General features: G+C 37.5%; 1 protein-coding gene across 2 annotated transcripts in view; it reads left to right on the top strand.

Annotated features, from left to right (window-relative positions):
* Positions 1-3,211: 3,211 nt before the first annotated feature.
* LOC129731322 (uncharacterized) overlaps positions 3,212-9,008 on the top strand; it is a 257,203-nt gene continuing 251,406 nt past the window's right edge. The window contains exon 1 of one of the 2 annotated variants that reach the window (XM_055691201.1): positions 3,212-3,822. The gene's annotated coding sequence lies outside the window, so the exon portion shown is untranslated. Of the gene's footprint in view, positions 3,874-9,008 lie in introns of both variants that reach the window. The other variant, XM_055691202.1, reaches the window with a different exon arrangement.

Below are 9,008 nucleotides of genomic sequence, written 5' to 3'. Positions count from 1 at the left end.
AAACCGAAAGCATTCTACAAAAATATCGTGTGTTGATTAGTGATGAGGACTTGGAATTTTCATTGATGGCGATTTTAGTTATAAAGATCAATGGATATTGCTTCGAAAGACGTCGATGAATTCCAACGTATTGCGAAGAGATTGTAGAAGTAAGACGCAGACGCCTGTCCGATAGTAGTCATATAAACAGTTCAGCGCGTACTGGTTCTAAAGATGGATAGTACAAAAGATTTGGCAGTAATATAATCTTGAGATATTACTGAAATAGGTATTCGATGGCTCATCGGATCAATCGAACTATAAACCAAAGTTTGAAGATGACCAGGAGGATAAAAGCTCAATTGTTATAACTTCAATGGCTTTACTGATGCGTCTTCGAGATATTCCAGTCAGTTATGTGGAAGAATCGAATGCCTTCCTCTACCAAATTATGTCGCACGATACCAGTGCAGCTCAATAATAAAACTTCCAGATTATCGCCTAAGGAAAAAATACATAGGTTTACAAATTGAAAACTTGATTCCCAATATGGTTTCGAATTATAGAATACATCACACGAAGATTTTCAGTATGATTGACGAAAAATTTTGCAGTGCTTTAACCAGAATATCTTCTCTAAACTGTTGCGTGTGTGAAGTCTCGCAAGTAAAGCAATTTAATAACATTGAAGCTATGCTTTCAAGGCCAGTCAACAAATCAACTTGAGTTAGGCTTGTCTCCACTACATAAGGTCAAAAAATTCATGGAAAATTTACAACATGGAAAAAAGATATTCGGAACGAACTTGATTTTTAAATGTTCCTAAACAATTTCCAGGCACTAGTAATGACGGGAACACCCATATCTCGAGTTCCCTAAAGAAACTGATATTACAGTTTGGATTCAGAAATAAAAAAAAAATGCTGTGATAATAAGTGTATTAGCATGTGAAAAAATAGCGTTGCGGGTTTCAGAGCACACTGCCCTGGAGAATGTTCGGCTGCATGGTTCTAGTTCATGGTGCAGACATAATGAACGCTACAAATCTGCCGATCGATTACCTTTCTCACATACCTCAAGAGTGCCGAAATAAGGACATGAATACTGTTGTGGCATTACTGCCTATCGTACTGGAGAAAGTACCAGTTTACATTATTTTCCGAAGAAACTGACAATTTGAAACAATAGATGAAATTTTGTTGAAATAGATACGAAGGACCTTATTGCATGCTAACATTTCCAGCTGTATGATTTTGAAAATATATATCGGGATGATGCTCGACGAAAATTACTAAAAACTGGTACGTATCAGCAAAATGTGGAAGAGTACCGCCTGTTAAAAAATTCTAGCCGTCCCATCTATTCGGATATCGCCGCGCGAAAAACTATCTGTACGAGAAATTCGCTACAAGCAAAAGATTAAAAAACAGCTTGTGAGGGAACTACTAAAAATGCACGAACAAGAAATGCCAAGTAAAATAATCGGTTGGCAATGTCCAAAAGGTTACGTGTAGAGACCAAAAGAATGAAAATATAAGTACTGAGCTTCGTGCAACTATCGCTAATCTTCAAGGTAATATTCGTGAATTGAGTGCAAAGGTAAGTACAAAAAAATGCTAAAATTTTTTCTTCAGTTAACACTTATTCAGCTTTTTACGCACCATAATGGCGGCTGCTATAATGCACGTTCGTAATTTGTAAACTTCTCTGCTTACGTCAGCTTCATGATTTCTGCAGTTTTGGCAACATTATGTTGCCAGATTAATTGTTTTTCTTGCGAGACACATGAAGAGTCAAACTGACGTAAGCAGAGTTGTCAAAAGAGTATGTAACATATTACGAATTTTTCATAGTAGCGTCCGCCATTATGGCGCGTAGAAAGCTGGATAGCTCTGCAGCTTTGTGAAAATGATGCTTACATCTATTCGATAACATTGGACTATCACAACTGTGAACTTCAGAAAAACAAACAAATCAACGACCTGAATCAAGCTTTAGATGATCCTCGAAAAGCCTATGAAAAATAATTACATTACCGGAAGATCGAATCATATGGCATTTGCGTTAAAAATTACACTGAAAATTGAACCAAATTGATTTCAGGTGAACAGAAATAGGTTGTCTGAATTTTGAGTTGCGATGGAATTTTCACTTAGGTAAATTTTTGATTTGAAATTGGCAAGTTGTCATTTTTACTCTGACATGATGCAAAACATTGATCTGGATTTGTTTTTGGTTCATGTCAAAAATAGTTCACCAACTTTGGAGATTTTTGATTTTCTTAAGATCGTTGGAAAGCAAACAGGCGCACGGGAGCCAATAGTTGTATTAGGATACGATGGAATGTCTGTTGTCCGGTAGCGGTACTGCGGAATATGGTAAAAGAAACAACTCAGTCGTCGGGCCTTATAAGGAACTTAAGGTTGTTGTAGCACGTGGACGATTTTCGCCATGGAACCAAGCGGTGTATGCAGATTTCGACTGTAATATTATAAAATCCATTTTTGAAGACATCATCATGCGATTTTACGATATAAATTTCACGGTTGTGGCTAACGTTCACGACTGCGGTGAAGGCAACATAAACGCATGGAAAGAAGTGTTTGTAATTGAAACGAAGCAATATTGAAAATTTCAATATCACCCAAAAAACAAGATATTTTTGCATAAAAACCAAAGCTTCAACGTTTATTTCACCACTATGAATAAAGCTCACTTTCCAGTAAAAGGCTTTCGTGGTGAACAACTTGTCGAAGCTTTACATATAATCCCAACCAAGCTTGTGTCTTTACTCCGAATGAACGCCTGCCACGTGAATGGGTTAAGCAGCAGAGAGCACAAAAACACACACACACACAATCAGCTGGCAGGCACTCTGTGTAACACGTGTGCATCCACCGGTTTATCCCACAAACCGTGGACTGGATTCGCCGATCTGGCATCGTCAATAGTCTATGTTTACAAAACATTAAGCAATTCTCTCGCGCTTCACGGATGAAGCTGAATTCATTCGGAAGAAAAATTGCGCGCTGCTGCCATTCGGCCGATTGCGTTCATCTTCGGTGGATGCTGGCATTGCATCAAGTTTCTGCTGATTTGTATCTCACCTTATGCCTCATGGTGGTGAATGGCGTGAACCTGTCCGGGTGGGTGGGTTGTCATTCATGACAACTTTGCGGTGGCTGGCTCACCCCGCGGGGAGCAGCCTAGGCAGTGTGTCCAGGGAACGCGAAGGCAGACCAGCGAAACTGCTGGATGTGTGGATGGAATGTTAGTTGACTTGCAGCATTCATGTGTAACGGTTGTGCGGCGTGAAGTTGTGGTGAGCAAAACAGTTTGTGGAGTCGTTTTGAGAGTTTTCATCTGCCGATGCGGATGTGTTTTTTCGCTGATTCTTTGGTGCAACTCTTTCGCTACCTCGGGAACGGGATGTTGATGTTGATGTGAAGCTGGACTCCGTTTGCGAAGAGGGAAGTGTGGCCGGAGTTCGGTATTATTTGGTTGCAGTTGTTGTAGCAAGAGCGGGTTCGCCTCGTGGTGCCGCACGAAGGTTCGCTGACGTACGGAGGGTGTAAATTATATACGATCGTTCGCTAAAATATCAAAGGCCGAAGTGAAAGAAACGGTTTTCGTTGTGACCAAGTGTAGTCGAGTGCGGTGATCGCGACTCCCGGGACTCGAGCCGGGCCGAAGAGGGAAGAGACGACAGAGAAGAGAGTGGAGTGTGTGTGTTTGTGCGCCTGGAGTCAGAAAGTTTCACCTTATTCTGATAACTGGATGTCCTAAAAAGAGTTCAACAGGTTATATCGGATTAAAGCGAAGATCGCTGGGCACTCGAAAGAAGTAAGTGGAAGCGATAAGATTTAGCGTCGTGGCAGTCAATGCGAAAAAAAGGTAAACAGAAACCAGTTTGCCTTCGTGCTTGTCGAAGATTTGGAAGCTGGCTTCAGTTTGGGAAGAGAATGTAAATTGGCAATCAAAGAGGTTTTAAATGTTGAAAAAATGAGCGATACGGTGTAGTACTAAACCGGGGAAGAATGTATTTTTTCTTCATTCGTGGCACTTGCAACAAAAACAAGTATCGCAATACAACATGAAAACATTGGGATGTGATGTGTTTTGACGTGCAATCGTGACTGAAGGAAGACTGTTTCTTGATGCCAGCGTGGTCTGGAAATAACAGTTTTATTTTCCAATGTGGTGCTTTAGGGCCGTCGTGTTACTGTGCACTTGAACAAATCTTACATTAAAGCAATAAAAAAACCTTCAGCTAAATCATGTACAAACGGCCTAAATTTTCGATCAACTGAAGTTTCGATTGCATCGTTTTCGCTGTCTGGCGATAGAACCAGGTGTGAATTAAAATTGCGCCGGCGACTGGCAAAAATGTTCGGACTAGCGTTTGATCGCAAAGACTGCGGTCACGGTGCGGATTTGTAACACCCCGAAAAAGCAGCGTTCTGATTTTTTCCCAATTTTAGACCTCGGTTGCGAAACGTGAGCTCAAAGCAGACCGCCCTTGAAATCGTGATCTGTTAAGTAAAGTAGCGTCTTCAGTGGTGGAACATTTGTCCATGAAAGATTAGCAGCTGTGTGCTAGTAGCAATGTGATTTGAAATCACCTACTGACTTAGAGTTTTGAAAAAGTATAACAGGTCTCAAATTATTCCCAAATCCTTTGTTGATCTTTACATATTATTATGAATATAAATCCAGTTCTAATTTCTAATTTCAAGGTTTTTTTATGTAAGATTGTGAGTAATTGAGTTCTCGTTGGATCGTTCATTAATCATTGCAATTTACTGGCAAAAGTGTTCCCAAACTTCCTACTGTGTACGAGGAAAGTAAACTTTTAAAGATAGGCTAACCAACCGAATTTGTAATGAGTTTAACTAATTATCTGCAAAGTACATTGATTGGCCAAAATGCTCATACGGGATTGCAATTACTGCATTTTTTATTTAGATTGAAAACTCAGGTAAATTTTTTTATGTTTTTGTGAAACTTGATGAAAGATATCGAAAAACTGTCAGATCTGTTTTAAAATAGTCTAATTCGTAATTATGGTATTATTTTCTTCGCAGGAAGTTTGTCCGAAATTAGACCAACATTTGTGCGAATCAGAAGAGGACGATAATTAAGGCTCGAACTTTCTCATACAGCTGAAGACAAATTTTAACACAGCTCACACCTTCGAAGATGTTCTGCGAATAAAATTGATTATTTTTTTTTGCTAGTTTGTCTGACATAAAAACACAAGTGGTAAGCAAATTGTCAGAGTGGATTCGATATATTTGTTTACCCTTCCTACCGAAGCAAAATTATCATATGACAATTTCAGTGCGTCTTGAGCTGCCCGACAGGTCAGACCTATTTTCGGTTGCTTGTGGACTGGTCTTTGACTGCCTATAGCTTCAAAGTTTGTGTTTTGTCAGTGTGTCTTTTAAAGATTACCTGGAAGTTAACTTACATCAGTCTTTCTCAAGACTACCTATTTCTTTCTTTCTCAATACTTGCAATTTGATATTATTTTTGAACTTTTTTCGTATCACCTGAAATGGCAGGACGAAAAAAGAAACCACGCATCGCTACGGGGAGGAAAAGAGAGGCATCTCTTTCTGAAACTAGCTTATGCAGTGAAAATTTATATGATATTCTGCCTGAGCAAGAAGCCGGCGAAATTGAAATGTTCGAAAGTAAAACTATTCAAAGTGAAATTTCTGTAAAAAAGGAGAAAGTTCCACCTATTGTGGTAACTATTGCTTCTGAATTTAATATTTTTAAAAGAGAACTTTCTACGTTTCTCTCCGACGTCAAAGTTACTTATCAAATTGGCCGAAGAGGCGAATGCCGTTTACTGGCCCAAACATTGAAAGATTGGAATCGTCTTATTCAGTATTTAACTGAAAAGATGTATAAATTTTTTACATATGATACGAAGAGCGCCAAGCCGTTCAAGGTCGTACTGAAAGGTCTCACCAAGATCAAACCGTTGATGAGATCAAAATTACTTTGACAGAATTACTTGGTATAGCCCCTACCCAAGTAATTCTGATGAAACAAAAATCACGAGGCGAAAACAGTCAGCGAACTGGAATTTCCCTTGTAAATTATTTAATTCATTTTAACCGCAGTGAGGTTAATAACTTAAAATTTTTTGAAAAAGCACATGCTTTATATAACGTGCGTGTAAAATGGAAGTTATATCGAAAGTTTGGCGGAGGTGAAAAGCATATCACCCAATGCCGTGTTTGCCAACGTTATGGTTCAAAGTTTTGTAACATGGACCAAAAATGCCTCATTTGTGGAGACTCTTCTCACCAAAAGGACACATGTCCTGTGAAAGAGAGTAAAAATTTTCGCTGTGCGAATTGTAACGGCAACCATATGTCGAATTTTTATCAATGCCCAGCCCGTTTAGCAATTGTTAAGGCAAGGCAAGGTAAACAAAATTCAAAACAAAATTTTCCAAGCGTACCAGTGACGCATAGTTTACCTACTCCTTTGCATACCCGTTTAACTTATGCACAGGTTACAGGTAGTTCGAACATTATACCGCCTAGTGTTGGTAGTTCGAAAATGACCGTTAATATGGGTAAGCAAAACACGCTAGAAAATAATTGTACACCTATTACTCCAGCTAATATTGCTGCCGAAAATATTTTTTCTAATGTCAACTGCCTGGGGCCTATTACGGCAGGTAAACTTTCTTTTTTGCAACAGGCAATGTTCGATCTTATGAACGCCATGTTGCAGGCAAAATCAATGTATGAAGCCATTCAAATAGGCACAAATTTTACTATTAAAATTGTTTCTAATTTAAAATTTAGCAATGATTTTAAATAAAACAATTAAAATATTAAATTGGAATGCTCGTTCATTGAAGGCCAATGAGAATGAGTTTTTTAATTTTTTAACAGTTAATAATGTGCATATTGCAATTATTACTGAAACATTTTTGAAACCTAACATAAAATTAAAATATGATCCCAATTACGTGGTTCATAGATATGATAGGATTCAGGGTTCCGGAGGTGGAGTTGCAATTGTTATCCAACGCCGAATCAAACATCGTGCTCTTCCCCATCTTGAGACGAAAGTTATTGAAACTTTGGGAATTGAAGTTCAAACTAAACTTGGGATTTTATTTATTGCCGCAGCATATTTACCATTTCAATGCACACGCGAGCACAAAAATGATTTTAAAGGTGATTTACAAAAACTCACCAGAAATCGTTCGAAATTTTTTATAATTGGCGATTTTAACGCTAAACATCGTTCATGGAATAATTCTCAAAGTAATTCCAATGGCAAAATTTTATTCAATGATTGTTCTTCAGGATACTATTCTATTTTATCTCCGAATAGTCCTACATGCTTTTCTTCTGTAAGAAACCCTTCAACAATTGATTTGGTGCTTACAGATCAAAGTCATGTATGTAGTGATTTGATCACACATGCTGACTTTGATTCTGACCATCTTCCAATAACTTTTTCTTTATCACATGAATCAGTTTTAAACCCTATGAGCTCTGTTTTTAATTATAACAAGGCTAATTGGGAAAGATACAAAACTCATACTGAGAGAAATTTCAATAATGAGCTTGATTTGCAAAACGAAGTGAATATTGATTTCGCTTTGGAAGCATTATAATGTGCAATTGTTGATGCCAGGAATTATTCTGTTCCAAAGGCTCAAGTGAAATTTGATTCACCAATAATTGACGAAAATCTTCAACTTCTAATTCGTTTGAAAAATGTTCTCGTGACCCTGTTTTTAAAACTATTTATAAAATTTACAGGAAGAGATTAAACATAGATTTTCTCTTCTGAGAAATCAAAATTTTGAAACTAAAGTTGAAAAATTGAAACCATATTCAAAACCCTTTTGGAAGTTGTCGAAGATTCTTAAGAAACCTTCAAAGCCTATTCCAGTTTTAAAAGATGGTGATCGTTTTCTTGTATCCAATGAACAAAAGGCTCAAAGACTTGCTCAGCAGTTTGAGAGTGCTCATAACTCAAATTTGAATTTTGTGAGTCCAATTGAAAATGAAGTCACACGTCAATTTGATTTAATTTCTTCCCGGAATTTTTTACCTGCAGAAATAATTGAAACTAACTTGAATGAGATTAAATCAATTATTAAAAATTCCAAAAATATGAAAGCACCTGGTGACGATGGAATCTTTAATATACTAATCAAACATCTCCCTGAGAGCACAATGAAATTTTTAGTGAAAATTTTCAATTGCTGCTTCAAAATTGCATATTTTCCCAAATTATGGAAAAGTGCAAAAATTACTCCCATTTTAAAACCGGATAAGAACCCAGCAGAAGTTTCAAGTTATCGACCAATCAGTTTGTTTTCTTCAATAAGTAAACTGTCTGAGAGAATTATTCTTAACAGAATGATGTCACACATCAACGAAAATTCAATTTTTGCAAATGAACAGTTTGGATTTCGCCATGGGCATTCTACAACTCATCAATTGCTCAGAGTTACTAATATGTTACGAGCTAACAAATCTGAATGTTATTCCACTGGAGCTGCTCTTTTAGACATAGAAAAAGCATTCGACAGTGTTTGGCATAAAGGTTTGATTGCGAAATTGCAAACTTTTAATTTTCCAATTTTCCTAATCAAAATTTTAAAAAATTATCTCACTGATCGAACTCTGCAGGTTGTCTATCAGAATTCAAAATCTGATAGATTTCCTGTCAGAGCAGGTGTACCTCAAGGTTCAGTCTTGGGTCCAGTCCTGTACAACACATTCACTTCAGATCTTCCTGATTTGCCTCCAGGATGCACAAAGTCATTGTTCTGCGATTACACAAGCATTTCCGTAAAAGGAAAAAGTCTTCGTGTCATATGCAGTCGATTGCAGAAAAGTTTAGGTATTTTTTCTTCCTACTTGCAAAAGTGGAAAATCTCTCCCCATGCTTCTAAAACTCAAATGATAATTTTTCCGCATAAGCCTAGGGCTTCTTTCCTCTAAGCCAAACAATAACCACGTTGTCAAGACGAATGG

The sequence above is a fragment of the Wyeomyia smithii genome, chromosome 3 (genome assembly GCF_029784165.1).
Source record: "Wyeomyia smithii strain HCP4-BCI-WySm-NY-G18 chromosome 3, ASM2978416v1, whole genome shotgun sequence".
Taxonomy (NCBI): domain Eukaryota; kingdom Metazoa; phylum Arthropoda; class Insecta; order Diptera; family Culicidae; genus Wyeomyia; species Wyeomyia smithii.
The sequence above is the reverse complement of the archived record's forward strand: the minus strand, read 5'-3'. Positions and strand labels throughout refer to the sequence as shown.